Genomic DNA, 21,492 nt, shown 5'->3' on the forward strand with positions numbered 1-21,492 from the left:
ATCAGGGCCTCATCCCATTTACTGGAGACAGGGTTAATCAAATCAACCACTTTTGATAACAATTGTCGCCCCTCAGGGGTCACAACTTTCCGGGTGGAAGTGCCTTCCTTTTCTTTTTTCCCTTTTCAGTGCTGAATTTCCCCGCTCAACTGTGACCCCCCAAGCTCCTATTCACCACGAAAGTGTTTTCATATAGACCAAGTTGGGCCTGGAGCCACATGTTGGCACTCAGTTCCGTCCTCTTTGCACATGTGTTAATATATGTGGATGCTAGTACTAGTCAAAGGAAATTTTCCATGGGACCATTCAGATTGCAAAGTATTGGATTTTCATGTAACGTTGTTGTTTACACGAGTACACAATTTTTAATGTGCAAGGAAGCAGGCCTCAATGAAGTATTTAAGTTCTTCATGCAACAGTCATGCCATTTTTTTCTCTGAAGGAAAACAGTCATGTCATTTTCAACCAGACAGGCCAGTTCCGGTGTCTCTTGTTTTCCATGAAGTGTTCAGGACCGTGGGGCGACAAACTTAAGTTTTTGTGTCCCCCCTTGTCTCATGCCAGGCCCTCAACCTTGTTTTGTTTACAGAAACATCACTTTATATACGCACACTGCAGAACTGCATAATGATAAGAAGCTGTGACATTGAGTTTACTCATGCTCTTGCTGGATTATTAGGAAACCTGCCTCCAACTCCGACAGAAAATGGATATGCTGAGACTCCGAGTATAAAACTGAGAGATCAGCTACCACAAATTAATTAGCTTCGAACTCACAAGGACAATGCTGCTGTGTTAAACAAAGCTAGGCCTACCATAAAACTGGAAGGTTGGGACTTGGGAGGGAAGTTTGTGCAGACCAGCAGCTAGGAGTACAACCCTGCTAATAATGCAGCGTAAACTATATCGTCGCAACGGGAGATCGACTTCTGAGGAATCAGTAGCGATCTCCATATTATTCTTCCGAGCGCGTAAAATCCGTGTGTACACATGATACCTACCATATATTGTAAAACTGATCGAGCCTCGAGGTGTGGACGATGGATAACTCAGTGCTTTCTTTCTTTGCGCGTTTATGGTATGATACGAGTTGTCTAAGTGTGGAGCAGCTGAACTAGCTAGCCAGTACGACAGACAGAGAGGAAGCCTCAGTTTAAGAACGGGTATTGCACATACCTGCTAGAAAGAAAGGCTCCGGGAGCTTAGTAGATACACACACGTGTGTGAGTACACGTCACATCGTGGAAACTAAAGCAAGATAAAAGGGAGAACACATTTTAGGGGCGGCCCATTTTAGTCAAGGACCTTCATCTAAACCATACTCTTGACGCCTAGTACAAATAATATTTTGATCCTCCCTACAAAATAGATAAAGAATGGCGGATTCAAATTTTGAATAGCGGGGCCGGAGTTGTTAGTTTTGCACATGTCATACATGTTTGAGTTTGAATATGGAAATTTGACAGTTGAACTCATATATGGATATTTTGAAAATTTGGTTTGTCTTTGCGTATAAACTTTTTGGAAAAGTTTTTTTTAGTCAGTAAGATATGTGGTGCTCGAGAGCCAAAGGGAGTCAGCGGAGTGGATGTCCAAGTGCCTTCCTTTTCCTGCTTCCCTTTTTCTAAGTTAGTACTGAATTTCCTCACTCAAGTCCTTTTCGCCACAAAAGTTTCCATACAGGCCAAGTTAGTCCTCGAGCCACATGTTCCCACTCATTTCCGTCCTCTTTGCGCATGTGTTAGTATACGTGGATGCTTGTGCCAGTCAGAGAAAATTTTCCTTGGGACCAGCGAGATTGTAAAGCATTGGACTTTCATGTAACGTTGCTGTTTACACAAGTAGACACATTTTAATGTGCGAGGCGGCAAGCTTATTGGTCAATACAGTATTTTAAGTTCTCCATTCAACAGTCATGTCATTTTCAAGCATAGACATTTACCGGTGTATTGCACTAAGGCTTGTAATTGTTGGAATAGTTAGCGATAGTGCTAACATAGGCGGAGCTAGGTACAATACAACCATCCAATTTGTTACACTAGACACCTAACATGGTGAAGTCCCTGTGTCCTGCATTCCAATTTATCATGTAATTTTGGAGGAAACAATTAATCATACAATTCTTACAAACTAATCTTTTATATAAGAGTATATAATGACCACCTTTTGGTTACAACTGCGCACAACGGGGTTACATTTTGAGATAGAGGGAGTACAAATATTATACTTGACAACATATGTACTTCTGAACATCCTTATGATAGGATGACGGAAAGAAAAATTGTCTCTAAAACTAGCATACATAAATAAGTGTAGTTCATGCAATCGAGCATAAGGATTTGCAATTTGTTCAATACCTAGATGATTTTAGAGTGGAATGTGCTACCATTGTCTTTCCAATGTAGTTAATTTGTTCCACGGATTCTTCAAGTGAAACTAGTTGGTTGTGAAATTTAGCCTTTCTTGACAAAATACAAGTTGCTTGGAAATTTAATCAGCTATTAGCACATTTCACGCTCTTGATGACCCTCTAAATATATTCTAAATACAAACAAAGAGGGTATCCAGCAGTGCAGACTCCACTTAGAAGCAAAGAGGGTATTCATAAACAATGTAGTAATGTCTATGCTTTAGAGCCTGAAGTGAACATTTCAGGTTGTACCAGCTTAGAAGAAAAGCCCGGCACGGAAGATTATGAGATTCATGAGAACTCCCATATAGTTTCTCAACCCAGCAAGACTAATGTTTCTTCCACTTATGAGCTTCCAATGTCCTTTCCATTGAGTCCAACATGTTAAATTGTGCCCGTTTAGTTGTCTACTGATGTTACCATACTTGTAAGTTTGTATGATGGAAAATTGTGCATGTCAAACTATGAAAAAAAAACTGTAAGGCTAAGAGATCCTATCTCCATTGGGAATTTTAAAAAGAAGTTATAATTTGCTCGTTAGTTGTGATCGGGCCATTTATTTTCAGTCCCAGGCCAATTGTAGTATTTTCTTCCTAGCAGCTATTGCTACATTTGAGCTTTGAGTACTTTGTTAGATGATGGTGTAATTTTTGCAGCATTCTTGTTTATATTTTGTGCAGTTAATTTTGTTCTCCGGTTGCCAGCACTCGACGAATAAGGCGAACTGGAGGTGGAGGTAGTGGTTTATGGCATCAGCGACTTGGAGTCCAAGTGAATTAGCAGTTTACTTCAGAGACCGCTAGCTTGACAATTGTGTTCAATCGGCTCGCGAGGGATCAGGAGATGGTGATATGAGGAGACTTTTGTCTTTTATGTGAATATATGATGGCTTTCTTAGATACATAAGCAGTTTATCCTAAGCTTTTCGGTAGCTGTCTGACCGCCCGTGTTTCCTGGTAGTGACGAAGCACGAAAGGATGTGTGCGAGAACCATATTGTAAACTTCGAGCCATGCTGAGACCTGAAATGAATGAATCATGCTCCTCCTGCTGCTGATGTTGATACGTCTGCAGCTGTTCATATAGTGTAACAATAAAAAAAAATCATGGTGCAAGATAAGATATCCATGGTGAATCATTTTATTAAATAGATGAAATGTGAAAGAAGGAGAGGTGGGTATAGCAAGCCTTTTTGATAGAGGGAAACCTAACAAATTCTGGATGCAACTGTTCAGGTCTGTTGTGGAAAATGTGAAAATGTGAGCAGCTACAAAATGAAGATGATGCAAAGTCAATCAGGTCTATTTTTGTTTGTTAAAAAAGAATATCGGCAAAAATCTTGATGAAATGGACGGGCCGTATCGATGGTTTGAGAAGGTCAGAATTAGAGGTGGAGTTGCATTTCTGGTCAACTGGCAGATGAGTGTGCTGTCGCCAATTGAGTGGACATGGCGTGAGCGATATCATGTGGCCAGGCACCGCCATGGGCAACTGGGCTCATTTTTCTCTTTTTCTCTGGTTATAGGCTCAAGTTCATATTGGCCACCACTTGTCACGTATAGTACTCCCTTCGGTTATTTTTACTCTGCACATTGGATTTGCCGAAAGTCAAACTTAGCTAAGTTTGATCAAATTTATATTAGAAATTATTAGCATCTATAATATCTAATAAATATAATTTGAAAATATATTCTGAGATGAATCTAATGATATTGGTGTTGTTATGTAAATGTCAATAATTTTTTATATAAACTTGGTCAAAGTTGGATGAGATTGACTTCAGACAAATCTAATATGCAGAGTAAAAAAGACTGGAGGGAGTACATCGGAGCCGGTGAATTATTCCAACCTTTTGAGAGGGAAGGAGATAGATGGTCTGCTGCTCGCCTGCTTTTTTCAAGCATGCAGCTTTCTCTGTCGCCGTCTCTGCGTACTGGTCTTTCGCTCGTTGTACTCCGGTTTCCTCGATAAATTGACTGAGTTTAATAAGGCTGGCAGTGGCACGGACGTCGTTTTGGTAGGCTGATGTTGATGTGCGTTCTTTTCATCTTCTTTGTGTTGAAGTTATGGTGTGCCCTATTGAACTTTCTTTTCGTGCGAGACATTTTCAGTGCGACAGCTGCTTGCTGCGTGTGCCAGTGAGTGACTGGCTAATGTTGTGTGTGTGTCAGCCTCTTCTCCAAGAGGCCGACATTTTTGGTGCCTCTCGATTTATTCTGTCTGGGACCATAAAGTCTTATATTGGAGTTTCGTATGCTAACATTTGTGTTTCATTGTACAACTAAACTAAGTACTCCCACAAACTAAGGATAACACACGGATAACCTGGAAACCGAACACATCCAAAGATTTATACAATCACTGTATAACCTTGTTTCATCGTGTTGAAACTATGGTAGTGAAAAACCCTTTGAGAAAAGGAAAAAAAGTCATACGCCAAAAAGAGTCACCATGCCAATCTGGCATGGGAAAAAACTTGCTGAACTGTTAATCAGAAAAAAATGGTCTACGTTGCTACTAACTAGAGAGACCTGAACCTGAACTAGAAGAAGAGGGTCACAAGGAGCGGTTGATGAGGCCACGCACCACGACCATACCCAGGGCGAGCAGGTGATCCATTTCCGGCGCCACCGTGAGCGTCAGCACGTCCTCGCCCAGCACCACCCCCGCCGCCGTCTGCTTCCGGGCCACCTCCGCCACGGCCGCGCCATCGACGCCGCGGACTCTGTACTCCGTCTTGCTGGCAGAGCACCCGTCGATCCTGTAGCAGGTCCCCGCGCCGCCATGCATCGCAACGACGGCCCCGCCCTTGCCAGCCCGGCGCACGGTGAACCACGGCGTCGCCTCCTCGTCCTCGCACCGGCAGACCTCCCACCTCTTGAACATGCCGAAGCCCTTGCGCCTGATCCTGAGGAGGGCGTTGCCGACGCGGTCCATGAACAGGACCTCGCGGCCGCCCCTGCAGCCGTAGTTGTCGACGCGGAAGGCAACGCTGCCATCGGGGCCGTACACCGCGCAGCCGTTGCCGTTGAAGACCAACGACTTCATCCACACCGTGTACGCCTGCTGGCCCTGGCGGTGATCACCAGAGGACGGCGGTGAGGGGGGCGCAGGGAGGGGCTGGATCTTGGCCATCGACGAGAGATCCAATAAGAAGAAGAAGAAGAAGAAGAAGAGAAGATTGCTCTGCTCGGCTGTTGATGCTGCGATGATTTGGACGGTGGGAGCAGTGGTTGGCTTCACCTATTTATAGAGGGATGCCTGAACTACTTTGTTTGTTATCCCGTGGCCGGATTAGTTAAAGGCAGTGTGTGCATCACGCTCACGCGCTTAGGATAGAATAGTGCTGTACTGGATTACTAGTTGTTTATGCTCCGTCTTGTACTGTATACAGTCAGCATGCGATCAGCATCACGTTTAGTGATTCATCCAACAGTTGAAACCGCAATGTAATGTAATATCGCGATTAAAATTGGATGATCGAAACGTACTATTTACAGATTGTTGTGTTTGGCAAGCAGAAAGAAAGCAGGCACATAAGATAGGTACCTGCACCTAATATAATTAAGCAGTCATTTAGTTTCCCCTCGTTTTGCATGGATAATGGGGCAATATTCTTCAGTTGTCATCCCCATTTTCTAATCATCCGTCCGCGTACGTAGTATGGATGCTAATACTAGTAGTATGCGCTCATTGATTATATATATGGTTTAGATGTGAGTCAACGATGAGTTCTTTGGTATACATAGCTAACCAACGAGGAGGGATCAGATGCTGTACGATCTCGGGCCTTCCCATCGTTTGTCTTTTGTAAAGTGGGGATGCTACAAGTACATTCTACACTCTATACACGATGGCACATATATATCACACACGTGTACCTTACCTCTCTTTCATTTTGCATGTGTTTTTGGTGTGGTGAGAATCATTTCAAACGTGACCAGTGCTATATTCGATACGCTACAGTTGTGACCTCTCAAAGCTAGGAAAGTACGTCGAATAAATGGTGTGTGATCCCTGACTTGACTTGCCGCGTGTCATATGTTCTTGTTCAGCAAGTTGCATGCTCGACAGTCGACACCTCACTCTGTTCGTTTTCCAACCTGGATTCAAGAGAGGAAAAGCTAAATCAACTTTTCATTTTCACATGTGAGCTTACTGTATTTCTAGGGTAGCTTTAGGATTCTTCTTTTTTTGAGAATATATGTAGCTTTTACACTTGAGTTTAGCATGCAGAGTTGTTGTTCAAAGACTCTTGCAGCACAGCACGTACGCAAGGTGCAACTTCACACATTTTGCTTTTGAAAAGAGGCACATGCCACAAATATGAACTTTAGAAAATTTAAAAAATTTTCATTTCTTATCTAACAATTTCCCTTAAAAAGCAGTCAAGGAGCACTCTTATTTGACCAGTGGCTGAGGATTCGTACTTTCCTTGGAATTTTCGTTATCTTGTTAATTGGCTGGGTTGAGATTATGTTTCATCCTGAATTGTTAGCATCAAATTTGCATGAATTTTTTTGGGGGGTTGTTCTATATAAAAGACACATGGGACCCATTAGTCATAATGGTCATAGCTAACGGTGTTGACTTTTATGCTAACAGTCAACACTTACAAATGGGCCTTCCCTGTCATAAACCTGTTCAAAACTTAAGGATTCAGCGATTAGTGTTTTTTTGAAACAGTGAACCACAAAAGTGGTAGGGTTTAGGAACTTTCCAAAAACGGTAGCTCGAATTGAAGTAGTTTTATGCTATTCACTCACAAATTTGTGGAATCGGCAATTAATTCCTAGTCATGTGTTTAGTTCCTACTTGAGCTAAATACCAAGAAAAAAAATTCACCTATTCCATGCATTATCACATTTAATTTATGAATATATGTGTAGAGAAAACACCTCTGGTCTGGTGTGATAGATACATGCAGGTTGGCACTGAATGCTCTGTCTCTGCAGCGTACTCCATTGTCCCAACGCATGAAGCTGAAACATGGATCAAAATCCACAACGCAAAGCGTAACATGTGTGATTTATTGGACAATTCTCGACGTGGACCATGGAAACATGCTGCGGATTATTCTATCTTGTATCTTGTGAACATCTAATAATCTGTGAAAGCAAGGGCCCGAAACTACGTACGCGGACGGATGATTACTCTTTGTCGCACCTAAATAAGCTGCAAGATAAAAAAAGCTAGCTAGGTTTAGCTGAAGATCGATCTAATCCTCGTTCTTGTGTTTGTTCCCTTTCGTTTTCTCTGATGTCACTCCACGCAGCTACAACGGCGAGCCAATTAGTTGTTTTACAATGACAGTCATATATCCACACATGGCAATTGACAGAGTAACAGAAAAATAAGCCCCGTTTGTAGTTTTCCATCGCCTAACAAGATTAGTGCCCATGACTTCATTCCCTTTTTGATAAAAGACGAGTTTATTTCCTGCACTGCATGCTAACATCACATTGTGGGGGATGACCTAATTAGAATAGATAAGAATGCCATGCATGCTTGGTGCTGAGTATATTTTATTGGCTCGAGTGATTTGCTTAGCTCCCAACTCACAATAGCAACAAAACAAGGTGATCGGAGATGTAGTGTTAAACAAATCAAAGGCATGCCACAAAGCAACCCTGCTAATAATGGAGCATAAACTTCACTCACGCTGATAAGGCATTGGTCATTAAATCCTTGCCTGGAAGCTTTTTTCTCTTCAAATGGCAGACAAAAGCACAGGCGACATCACTTCTGACGGATACCAACGGGACACAGTAATCACGGTTAAAATTTACTTGGCTTCCCTCGCAAAAAGGGAAAAAAAACATGGCTGAAATGCTTCTACTTCCTCCGTCCCATAATATAAGAGCATTTTAACACTAACTAGTGTTAAAAACACTCTTATATTACGGGACGGAGGGAGTACCTTTTTATTTTCTTTGTTCCCTTAAGCTAACTGATCAACTTGTGTTGTTTTGTAGGATACTAGAACCCTTGGTGTTTGAAGATTACCCACAGCTGATGAAGATGAATGTTGGCTCTTGCCTTCCATCCTTCACAAAATCCCAATCTGAATTTGTTAAAGTTGCTACTGATTTCATTGGAATAAATCACTACTCCCTCTGTCCGAAAAAGTTTATTCCAAGCTTGTCCCTCAAATAGATGCGTCCAGTACTAATTTGATGCTAGATACATTCATTTGAGAGACAAGCTTTTTCGGACAGAGGGAATACTATTCTATCTATGTGAACAGCCGCCCCTTAAAGAAAGGTGTTCGTGACTATGCAGCAAACATGTCAGTCTACAAGAGAAGTAAGCAAAATTTATATCTGCATCATTCATGTTTTTTTGGAGCTAAAATTGGGGATTTGATTCATATACTGACATAAATACTGACCAAATAGTTTGTCTAAGCTCGAAACGTATACTGACAGGATATTTGCTTCTGTGATGCAGGTTCTCGATCAGCTCCAGAGACAAGTGAGGTAAAAAATCCCAATACTGTCTATCAAAGGTGCTACTGGTTTGAGCTGTTTTCGACATACAATGATCAAGCTATCTAAATTGCTACTCTCTCTGTTCATTTTTATAAGACCTTGAAGACATTTCAGACAATGTACAAAACATCCCATTTTGAGTTGTCTGAAATAACTTATAAAAGTGAACGGAGGGAGTACCATTTTACGAGCTGTAGCCCTTGTTTCAAAAAAAAAACGAGCTGTAGCTGTGACAAAAAGATGCAACCTTTTGTTTTGAGTGCAGTATGTCCCAACAGCTTATCCAGACTTTTTTATTATTATCCAGTCAACCCAGAAGAATTGCATTTATGATGCAGTACCTGACAGAATCCTATGGGGCCCTTCCCATTTTTGTCCAAGAGAATGGCAAGTCGATCAAGTTTCCGATCACAACAATCTCTTTGGTTCAGTTTTCATCTAATTTTTTCTTATTCAATAGAATCTGATAAAGTTATGGCCATTTGTTATGCACTATCAGTACATCAGTGTCGCTTCTTTTCTATACTCTGTCTGATGGGATCTCTCTTACTCCATGTCCATCGTCTCTATAGGTATGGCATCTACCGGTGACACTTTGGATGCCACCCACAGAGTCAAATACTTGAAGAGCTACATAGGGAATACACTCACGGCAATAAGTGTTGGAAGACCGTTCGTACTCATGTAACTGATGGACCGAATCCTACGTAGTTAGGCGCATTATCCACTTCTCTCACGACTCGCACGTTGTGCATGCCCTCGTATAGCTCGGGCAGTTACTCTCTGTACATGATATATAACCCCTTCGTGGGCAATGGAATGAATCACGCATTGCTTTCCATAATTCAACTTGGCACCAGAGCCTTCCTTCCTGCGAGCCTACCATGGACACCGGCAACTCCTCTTCTTCTAGCGATCTCACCAGCACTACTGCTCCTCCGCCGCCGCCGGTTCTCCCTTCCTCCGGGCTCCTCACCCCCTTAGCTTTCGCTCCACTCACAACACCTTCCGCCGCCATGACTACGCTGCCTCTTGCGCCAGCACCCACCCTTCCCGTCACGGCTCCTTCATCTTCCTCCGCCGTCCCCTCCATCCACAACCTCAACAACATCGGCAGCCTCATCACCTTCAAGCTGGATGTCCAATCCGGCAGCTACTCCAAGTGGCGCGAATTCTGGCGCTGCATCCTCACTATGTACTCCGTCGCCAGCCACGTCGACCACTACTCCAACCCCGCCCAGCAGACTCCGGCATGGCGCCACACCGACCTGACCCTCCTTCTGCTCCTCTACTCCACCATCACCGACGCCCTGTACGAGGTCGTTCGCGGCGAGGACAACACCGCGTATAGCGTCTGGAGCCAACTCCGCGACTTCTTCCTCGCCAACCAGCCCGCCCAGGCCGTGCATCTCAGCGCCGAATTCCATGCGCTCACCCAAGGCGATCTGCGGATCGCGGAATACTGCGGGCGGCTCAAGGCGTTGGCGGATGCCCTGGCGGACGTCGACGAGCCCATCAAAGACCGCACCCTGACGCTGCAGCTCCTGCGCGGCCTCTCCCGTCGATACCAGGTGATCGCCACCGTCCTTCCGATGCAAACCCCGTTCCCTACCTTCAATCAGGCTCGCTCGCGGCTTCTTCTTGAGGAGATCACTCAGGACGCCCGGGACCGCTCCGACGGTTCCTCCGCCCTCTCCATCGGCCTTGGCGGTGGTGGCTCCTCCTCCGGCGACCGCGGGTCCTCCGGCGACCGCGGCTACTCCAGCACCGACTGCGGCAAGGCCCCCATGGAGCGTGGGAGCAGCAGTGGCTCCGGCGGTGGGCAGTCCGATCGCGGGCGTGGTGGCGGGCGTGGTCGTGGCCGTGGCCGCGGGCGTGGTCACCCTGGCGGGCGTGGGCACAACACAGCTCCCGCCGGCGCCGGCCAAACCCCTTGGATGGGGTACTTCGCCCCGTGGGGGGCACCCTTCCCACCGCAGGCACGCGCACCGTGGGTTCCTCCCAACGCGGCGGGCGTGCTCGGCCCTCGTCCGACAGCTCCGCAGCAGGCGTACCCTCTGATGTACGCTGGGCCGTCCGCGCCTCCACCGCATCAGCCATCATGGGATCCGGCCGTGCTCTACTCCGCCCTCAACCAGATGAACCTCCAGCAGCCCGGTCCCAACGACTGGTACCTCGACACCGGGGCCTCCGCACACGTCACCGGTAACGCAGGTATCCTCGCCTCGCTTCGTCCTGTTTCACAGCAGCATCCCCCTATTATCGTTGGCAATGGATCACGTCTCCCTGTTGTTGCCACCGGTTCCACCTCTCTTCCTTCTTCCTCTCGTTCTCTCCAACTTAACAATGTTTTAGTCTCACCAGATGTTGTTCCCAATCTCATCTCCGTTAAACAATTAGCCATTGATAATTATGTCTCCATTGAGTTTGACCCCATCGGCTTCTCTGTGAAGGACCTGGCAACGCGGACCCCCCTAATGAGGCGAAATAGCTCCGGCCCGCTCTACCGGTGCGGTGGCCCAAATCCTTCGGCGTTCTTCCTCGACACCGGCGAGATTTGGCATCGCCGTTTGGGGCACCCCGGGCGTGGCTCTCTTTCCCGTTTAGCGCACCAATTTCTTCCAGATTGTAATAAACTTCCTTCCCCCTCTCATTCATGTGAGGCATGCCAACTAGGGAAGCAGGCACGGTTGCCTTTTTCAGCTTCTAGCACTGTTACAACTTTTCCGTTTCAAATAATTCACTGTGACCTATGGACCTCACCGGTGGCTAGTTGTTCCGGCTATAAATATTACTTGATCATAATGGATGATTTTTCTCATTATACATGGACCTTCCCCCTTCGAGCAAAATCTGATGCTGCCGGTGTTCTTCATCGTTTCTTTCAATTCGTGCTCACGCAGTTTCGCGTTTTCATCCAATGCATGCAGTGCGACAACGGCGGAGAATTTCTCAACTCCTCTCTCCGCTCCTCCCTTAGCGCTCACGGCACCTCGTTACGCCTATCGTGCCCACACACCTCACCGCAAAATGGCAAGGCTGAACGTGCCATCCGCTCCACCAACGACATTGTCCGTACTCTCCTTGTCCAAGCTCACATGCCACCAAAATTTTGGGTAGAAACGCTTCACACCTCCACCTACCTTCTGAACGTTCGTCCCTCGCGCGCCATCCACCATAACACGCCCCACTTTATGCTCTACGGCACACATCCACCCTATGACCACTTGCGCACTTTTGGATGTTTATGCTACCCCAACCTCTACGCCACCACGCCACACAAACTCTCCCCCAGATCCACCCCATGCGTTCTTCTTGGTCTCCCGCTCGAGCACAAGGGTTATAGGTGCCTCGATCTTCTTACGCGCAAAGTCATCACGTCCAGGCACGTTATCTTTGACGAGCTCACTTTTCCCTTTGCTCAGAGCCCCACGCATGCAGCCACCGCACCCGCCACGGAAAATCCCGCACCACCCAACCCACCCCCCCTCGATCTCGGGATCTCCACACCTACCTCGTCCCCGTCAGAACAATCCTCCCCGGGATCACCTGCCGCCCGCGCGGTTCCCGCAAACCCACGCGCCGTGGGGATCTCCCCACCCAGATCGCCCGCATCCCCATCACCCGCACCTGCCCCTTATGCACCGGATCCCGTGCCCACCCCATGCAACCAATCAACGCGCACCTCGCCATGCACGAGCACCTCGCCCCCGCCTTCCGTCGTGCCTACGTCCCCACCCCCTCGTTCGCTCCCACCACGCGCGGTCCCAATCGCTCCACCCAAAAACCAGCACCCCATGCGAACACGTGCCAAGGCCGGATTTCTCCAACCTAAAAGCCTATTCACCCTCTCTGTAACTTCCGATCAGATCTCCCCTATTCCTTCCTCCTACAAACAAGCCCTCAAAGATCCTAATTGGTACAACGCTATGTTAGAGGAATATACTGCTTTGTTACAGAACGAAACTTGGTCGTTGGTGTCTCCCCCTGCAGGTGTCAATTTGGTGACGGGGAAGTGGATCTTTCGGCACAAGATGAACCCCGATGGCTCCCTTGCGCGGTACAAGGCTCGTTGGGTCCTGCGCGGCTTCACACAACAGCACGGCATTGACTTCGAGGAGACCTTCAGCCCCGTCGTCAAGCCGGCGACGATCCGCGTCGTCCTCAGCCTCGCCGTCTCGTCCGACTGGCCGATACACCAGTTGGACGTGAAGAACGCGTTCCTCCACGGCCACCTCGACACCGTCGTCTACAGTCAGCAGCCGTCCGGCTTCGTCGATGCTTCCCGTCCCTCGCATGTGTGCAAATTGCACCGCTCGCTCTATGGGCTTAAACAGGCTCCGCGGGCGTGGTTCCAGCGCTTCACCACATACCTCACTCGCCTCGGGTTCGCCGCTTGCAAGAGCGACACCTCGTTGTTCATCCTGCATCGTGACAGCGCCACCGCGTACCTCCTCTTGTACGTCGATGATATTATACTTACCGCCAGCTCCACCTCCATGCTTCGCCGCATCATCTCGCAGCTCCAGCATGAGTTTTCCATGACCGATCTTGGTGAGCTCCATCACTTTTTGGGGATCAATGTTCAGCGTACCCCACATGGCCTCTTTCTTTCACAACAGCAGTATGCTCTGGAGATCCTTGAGCGCGCCCACATGAGCACCTGCAAGCCTGTCGCCACTCCCATAGACACCCGTGCCAAACTCTCTGCCACAGACGGGGCGCCCGTGTCCGATCCATCCCTCTACCGCAGTCTCGCCGGTGCTCTCCAGTACCTCACTCTCACTCGGCCGGACATTGCCTACGCCGTCCAGCAGGTCTGTTTGTTCATGCATGACCCGCGGGAGCCGCACTACACCACCCTCAAGCGGATCCTCCGCTATGTCCGGGGTACACCGCAGCTCGGCCTTCATTTACGGCGCTCCTCCGACCACCGGCTGATCGCGTATTCCGACGCTGATTGGGCCGGTTGCCCCGACACGCGCAAGTCCACGTCGGGTTACTGCATCTACATCGGCGACAACCTTGTGACATGGTCGTCGAAGCGGCAGAAAACCGTCTCGCGCTCGAGCGCAGAGGCGGAATACAGGGCCGTGGCCAACGCCGTGGCCGAGGCGTGTTGGCTGCGGCAACTTCTTCATGAGCTCCGGCGCCCGCCGGACAGGGCGACGATCGTCTACTGCGACAATGTGAGCGCGATGTACCTCTCCACCAACCCTGTCCAACATCAGCGGACCAAGCACATCGAGATCGACCTACACTTCGTCCGCGAGCGCGTTTCCTTCGGTGACGTGCGCGTGCTCCACGTTCCTTCTGTGTCACAGTTCGCCGATATCTTCACGAAGGGGCTCCCGTCGACCGTCTTCCTCGACTTCCGGTCCAGCCTCAACGTGATCGACGCCCCCGTTGTGGCTGCGGGGGGCTGTTGGAAGACCGTTCGTACTCATGTAACTGATGGACCGAGTCCTACGTAGTTAGGCGCATTATCCACTTCTCTCACGACTCGCACGTTGTGCATGCCCTCGTATAGCTCGGGCAGTTACTCTCTGTACATGATATATAACCCCTTCGTGGGCAATGGAATGAATCACGCATTGCTTTCCATAATTCAACTATAAGGTCATTCATTCAAACAAACTCACTAGGATTTCTAGTTAATTGCGCTCTGGCATTCTGTTCATAGCACTTCGTAATTGTTGCTATGATTATATTAAAGATCTGATAGGGTTTTCGTGGTAGATACAGTTGCTGCAATCCCATTGTGTGCCCTTAAGCTCCCCTCTATTGCCTCCATTTGTCTTGAGGGGCTTTTCACACTTATTGTACGGTAATAATTGTTCTCTCTGCATATTGTTGCTTGCTTGGTTCAGACGCTAGGCCTGTTCTTTCTGCCACTGCTTTCAGTTGGCTTTACGGACTCCTTGACCTTGAGGTCCTAGAAAACATGCAGCCATGTTGAAGGATATGAGATATGACTGGCGGACCATTTCAGGCGACGGCATGCTCCAGTTATTCCTACAAGCTAGTCACTTGCAGGGGCATAAAGGGGGTGGAGTGAAGATCCATGGAGCGATATGTGCGCCGCCGCCGAGTCCATAGAACACGTTATCCTGCAGTGTCGGCTGGCACAACAGCAGGTGTGAAGGTATCTGAATCTACATCAACAGGCCGCAAGTGCCACATCCATTTCTCTGCTTTGCACAGAGTCCAGACCATAAAAGGAACAACACACTGATAAGTGATAACCGGCCTGTTGCCTTGGCTGCCTGTGCTGTCGAGGTGCCGCAACGACTGTTGGGAATTGTGCCGCAACATCTAGCTACGTGCAGTACAGGGCACGACCGTACCAAACTAGACAGAGCCCACACGCTGGAACAAGGGTCCATCATGCACCGGCGTCAATGGTCCTACGGGGCTGTAAGAAACCCCTGCAGGCATCTGCCGCTGCCGCGTGTTGAACGGAGCCGCCCGGTGCCGCGGACGACGGCGCCGGATGGGCCGCGCAGCCGCCGTCTCCGAGGAGGACGCTGGCGGCGTGATCACCCCGTACACGCGGCGGATGTACGTTGCCAGGCCGTGCCGGCAGCACGGGCACGTCGTCGCCCTGCAGAACCACTGTAGGATGCAGCTTTCGTGGAAGGAGTGCAAGCAGCCGGGCAATCTCTTGACGGATCCACGGTTGTTGGCCACCAGCTCCTCCATGCAGATCGGGCACTGCTCCACGGCCGCGTCGTCGCCGCCGTCGTCAGGAGCTTGCGCCTGTGCCATCTGGGGGCCCTGGTACGACGGTGTCGTCGGCGACGATGTCTTCGGCGTTCCTCTCGTCTTCCTTGTTCCCGTAGCCGCCGTCGCTTGTGACGATGGGCTTGTACCATTATAAAAGAAAGAGAGGGGCAGATCCAAACAATCCGATCCATCCATCATCAAGATCTAATGATCCCTAATCCTTCCGTGTTTAACGCTACAAGCCACGCAATAAGCCTCCATCGATCGCTAACTATCTGTCGTTCGAAAAAAGAAACCGCTGTCAACAACGCACGACCCCTCGCCCCCTCCATCCCCTCCTTCTCCCAACTGACGCCCTACTCCCAATAGACGCCACAGCCCGGGCGGGCTGCCGCACGCCGATCCTCCCGCGCCGTTCGCCGCCCCGCCGATCCACTCATCCTCCACCGCTGGTCAGCTTGGCCTCCGACCCGCGTCGTCCTCTATCCCTTTGTTTCATCCACTTCCTCCTCCCTCCTCTCACCTCCTCAGCCGCCGCCGCACGATGCCGCTGGGGCCCCTCTCTCCTCCCTCAAGCAGCGGCGGCGGCGCGAGACGAAGCGGGCTCGGCCTTTGTCATCGGTGGCGGGGTTCCTTTCCTCCGTCGAGCAGCAGGATCGTTCTGCAGCCGCAGCACACGGACTCCAACACAGCCTCTTGCATATCCCAATTTCTCAGCTTCTTGATTCGAGTGAGCTATTTTGAAATATGCAGGTCACATATGCGATGAGTTTCATCTCTAGTGAATCTTGTGAGGGGGCGCTGCAGGCTGTAGCGGGGGGGGGGGGGGGGGGGGGGGGGGGGGGGGGGGTGGGAGGTGGGAGGGCGGGAGAGGAGGCGATTGCCAGCGGCAAAGTATCTGAATCCCTCCCTTTCTGTTCTTCTCTTCTTTTTATCCAGTCTATCCAGTTGTGTACAGATGTTTTTTAGTTAAATGATTCAACCTTCGTTGCAGAGTATATTGTACCATGAAATCTGAATCCACACATTAAAGTTTTTGCTGTACTTAAATACTAATACACAAGTATTTGCTCCTGTTAATTATATTTTTCATTAACTAATGCTCTCAGTAACCAAACCTGTTATGGTAGTTTGTTTTGACATCTGATGCAACAACTTTGGCACAGATAACTAGCTCATGTTATTACTAGGATAATAAAGTTGTGGAGCATTTCATTATGAATTGCAGGTTTTGAAAACAAACATATCTACTTCGTCAAAATATGGATTTTCTTGAATTGTTGTGAGATCTATCCGTGTGTTAAATACCAATCTTATGCTAAAAGTTTTTTTAGGGGGGGGGGGGGGGGGGGTATGTCGACTTCACATATGGTGGTGCATAATAGCCAGGAAGCTACTGTTTAGTTAGTCAGATTGGACCATTTTTATTTCTTAAGCATAATCAGTGAGCAATATTCTATTATTGCTTCCAGAAATACATCTATGAGAGAAAGATTAGACTCCTATTATGTTCAAGAGCTAGCAGGTGCTGCCGTCGCTGGGGACGTGGACGCAGGCAGGAGCGGCTGCCGATTCATGTCCTTCGGTCGATCTTTTGTGCATCAGTGGTTGCACTCATCTATAAGAAAATCTTCCTTTGTCCTTGGTTCTTGGGCATTCGTTCTCTCTACAACCCTTCACAAATTAATCTCCAGTTGAGGTGCACAACTCCATAACGCACAGGTACAGGTATTCCTTGTAAGATGCTTTCACCTATTCTCTAATGTACATGCAATCTGACATCCATTGCCAATTTGGCTTTAGGGAAATTCAGTGGCACAATAAGCAATCTTAAATTGTAATTGGTATTGTTCTGAGCACGACCCAAAATGACGTGTATCAATCGCATATTTTTCTGAAGCTACTAAATTTAACTTATACTGAATATCTGTTGTTCTTTTCTTCTTAAAATACGGTTCTCCTTCAAACTCAATTTTGTTCCTTCTAATTAATGTGCTTCTGAAAGAGGATATCAGCCGAGCAACTGGGAGGAGGAGAGGGCAGCTAGAGATAAGTTAAGAACAACACACATGCTTCAGATTAACTCCTATTCGTGAACCAATATGTTTTTTTGCTATTCACCAATATGCTTTTGATGATTGCATTATATAAAACAAGTAGGAGAGTGTATTTATTTTCATTTATACTTTTACATACCTTCTAGCCAAGCACGCCTACCAGCACTGGGTTCGAGAAGTCATTGTGCAAGACACACTAAAATTTTCTTATTTGCTAGAGGATTGGGTAACATAAATATTTTATGTCCCAACTTCAACGTCATTAATAACATGTCAATTTAAACAACAGAGATTTTTACATCTGTACTTCATGTATCCTTCTGGAGGCATTTTATAAAATAAGTTTCCATGTCAATCTTTTATCCTTCTGAAGGCATTTTGGAAAACAAGTTTCCATGACATCCATTAGAAGGTGCCTGCTTACAAGAGAAGAACGATAGCGGCATTAGCATATCTGTTCTACTTTTTATAAAAATAAGACACCCTGAACAAATGTGTCAATATATGCCATCTAATTGTATGATTTTGGCATGCAAATAAATTTTCCATACGTCTGACTATAATGTGATTGACGTGCAAATATGCAGAAGGATGATCTCACTTTTGGGACTGAGTTTTGTAATGATATGTTATCTTGACCAAATATCTTACTATTTACACAATGGTGAAAAATGTATAGACTTGTCACCACTTTTACTGGATTGATATATCATACTGTATCTAGAATGTTTCAATACAAATGTACTTGCAGCAACTACTAACTAGAATTTTTTTTCTTCACCTACAAAAATGTATGGAATCTTCCTCTATATTTCATGTTGGTACCTGATTTACATGTCCATACTGTTGGGATGTTCGAGCTAACACTAGAAGGCCTTACGGTGCATCAGGGGCAACTAATAAAGTTTTCAGGTTACCCGCAAAAAAAAAGGTTTTCAGGTTTGTCCCTACAATTATTATATCCAGACAAGGTATTTGCTCTCAGGACCACCAAAGTTGAACCTTCTAGGTAATTTGCATTGAGCAGTCCAACGAGTAGCAGCCTAATCAGCGCCTCGGTGCCCACAAGTATCCTAGATTTGCATTGAAGTGAGATAAGGTTTATTCATGTTTTTATATTTTGCTTCTCTTAACTGGTTTGCTTGGTTGATTTTCTCTTTCAAGGTGTTAGTTTGATGAAAAGAATCTGGAGAAGGGAAGGACAGAGAGAGGAAGCATAATATTATGAGTAAGGGAGATGTTGACAGGTACTTCCCATCTTCCATTTATTTCATCTTGTGTTCCGATATGAAACGGTGGCGTAGTTGCGATGATAATCATGTTTTTGTCATTAATGAGAAGGTGTGAATAGTGGTACAAATTTCATCTTGTTATACAGATACATTAAGCTGTTGCCATTGCCCATCATCTCCTAAACTCTATTCTGGCAAGCATGGTTTCGTTTTATCCCATATATATATCAGTATATAAGTATGTTACCTTCTGTATAATGTTGGTGATTTGTCCATGGAAATATTTAATTAAACAATGTTTATCTTCTGCATCTTTTTTATATCTTTTTACCACGACAGGGATGGAGCTCTCAGCCGTGTGGAGCTCAATGTCTTTCAGGTTGTTCTATGCAGTGTTATTAGTGTTTTAATATATACTTATTTGCATAAGAAGTCTGCATAGGTTAGTGATTCCTCTCGGCAAAGGAAATATCCTCCCTTCAATACAACAAATAAACTATATGTTCATGCGCTAAATGAAAATCGTTAGTTCATTATTACTACATTATTATCAGCTATTGATTTTGTAGTATTTATTAATTAGTAGTGCCTCACTAGGATGAACATGTATTTTCTTCTCCGCAAAAGAATGATTTTTCAATGGTTTTTCCGGGCTGTTTATTTTTCAGAAATTGTGACCTGCTGAATCCTTTTTCCCTTACTGCACACATGCACTTCATTTTAATTTTGTGTGCACTTCCCAACTTGTTAGTGCCATCGTACCATGTTTGTTAGCATGCTTTACTTATTATTTGGGCACCTTGGGGTAACATCTTGCCAATGTTTGTTCAGAATCATGAATACATGTTCAAAAGCACTCGAAATCATATTACCTTTCATTATGTTGGAAGGAAAAAATCTTTAAAACTGGATATATGTTTCTTTACCCTGGAAAAGCACCAGTTCAGCAATTGATTTTTCCAAATACATGTCCTCAGTATAGTAGTTTTGCAGGATATAGGCAACGATCGGTACTTGATAGAAGACATGACAAGGCTCCCTGACTTACATGCTTGCCCCTGACTGTGATGTCAAACGAACATTGCTTTGGCGCCAACTCATTCCACATTCTGAAAGTGTGCACTGGTGTAAGAACGTTGACACTTAAAACTATCCTTAATTTGTTTATATCCTTTTAAAGCACTTATAATGCTTGAGTTATCAGGTTAGTCACATAAAACAATACACATTAGCACTTTCAGGCATACCTAGACTTGATTGCCAGTTGCTCTACTCTAGGTGTTCGTTTAATACTAATACCTTGTCTTCAAACTTTAACCGTGGAATTTATATGGCTCGTGTAAGTGCTAATACTTTCATCTTCAAGTTTAGCAAAGTGACATACTATTTATTTTCTAATGTATGTGAGGATATATGGTGCTTTATTGCCTGGCAGGCTCAATCTTGATGACACAATTAGAGTAAGTACTTGGAGAAAATTTTATTAGTTACGATATCTTTTTTAAGAGGTTTCATTCACAGTGAAGTCCAAAGGTAGAGCTGAACATTATCATGACTAAGAATTTGTGTGACTTCTATAATAGTGTTTGTCGTACCTGCATCTCTTTCACAGAACAGACATATTTTCTGTAGTACCTTAGCTTCAAACTATTTCCCGGTGTTCTTTTGTAAATTGTGCTGATGCATGTCGAAGTACTCAGGCAGTTTGATAATTTATTATTTCATCTCTTTTTTGTCATGAAATGTATCGGTTAATCTTACAAAGTTGATATTCTACTCACTTCAGGCACAGACTCCATGCCCATCGAGTTGCATTTGTGATCAGCCAACACACTGGAAAACTGAGAAACTTGTGCTCGATCGCCTCCAAGAAGTAGAAATTAGTGAACTATCATGATTTTGTGCAACAGTTATTCAGTTGGGCAACAGCCTTAAAAAAGTTGACAATATCTTTTCACCACTTGATCGCGAAATCTAGGCCAACGGGTTGTGCCAGATGTTACGAAGCTTGTTCACATTGGAACTAGGTATCGAATTTTATGTGCACCGCTGCTTGGTGGGGAAAGTTTTGTATGTTTCTGGAGATTAAAACACTGATTTATCAATTCTCTTCGCAAGCTTCTGGTTTGTGTGGTCTTGTTGTTCGCATGCTCAGGAGTCAGGAGTGGTGACGAATTCATGTTGTGAGAATATGTCGATGCTGTTGAGACTGTCTTTCTAGAATGTGTGTTTATCTCTGTAATCTGTATGAAACTATGGATTCTAATTAATTTGCTAAAATAGTAGCAGCTTACCCTGATTTCTAATGATGCTGAGAGCATTTGTTAGGTGGGGCGCATTGCTGTTTATTAGTTGAACTAGTAAGCGGCACGTGCAACGCACGTCTTAACAAATATAAATATTAATACCCACTGTATTATTGGAGATTGTACATTTTCACTATAATTTTAAATATTTTATTAATTTCATTAACAATCGGGCACACAATATTGAGACAGTACTGTCTAAAATACATCACACACACTTAAATATTAGAAATATCTTACGACAAAAATCATTTGTTTGAAACAAATGCTC

General features: G+C 46.0%; 1 long non-coding RNA gene across 2 annotated transcripts; it reads left to right on the forward strand.

Annotated features, from left to right (window-relative positions):
- The first annotated feature begins 19,143 nt into the window (after positions 1–19,143).
- On the forward strand, positions 19,144–21,221 carry LOC125549077. Of its 2 annotated transcripts, none has more exons than XR_007301240.1 (3): positions 19,144–20,042; positions 20,157–20,448; positions 20,702–21,221. It is a non-coding gene; the product is annotated as an uncharacterized LOC125549077 (long non-coding RNA). The 2 variants fall into 2 exon arrangements; XR_007301241.1 differs by having other exon boundaries at positions 20,157–20,375.
- The last annotated feature ends 271 nt before the right edge of the window (positions 21,222–21,492 follow it).

Source organism: Triticum urartu, chromosome 3 (assembly GCF_003073215.2).
Source record: "Triticum urartu cultivar G1812 chromosome 3, Tu2.1, whole genome shotgun sequence".
In the NCBI taxonomy this organism is placed as follows: Eukaryota; Viridiplantae; Streptophyta; class Magnoliopsida; order Poales; family Poaceae; genus Triticum; species Triticum urartu.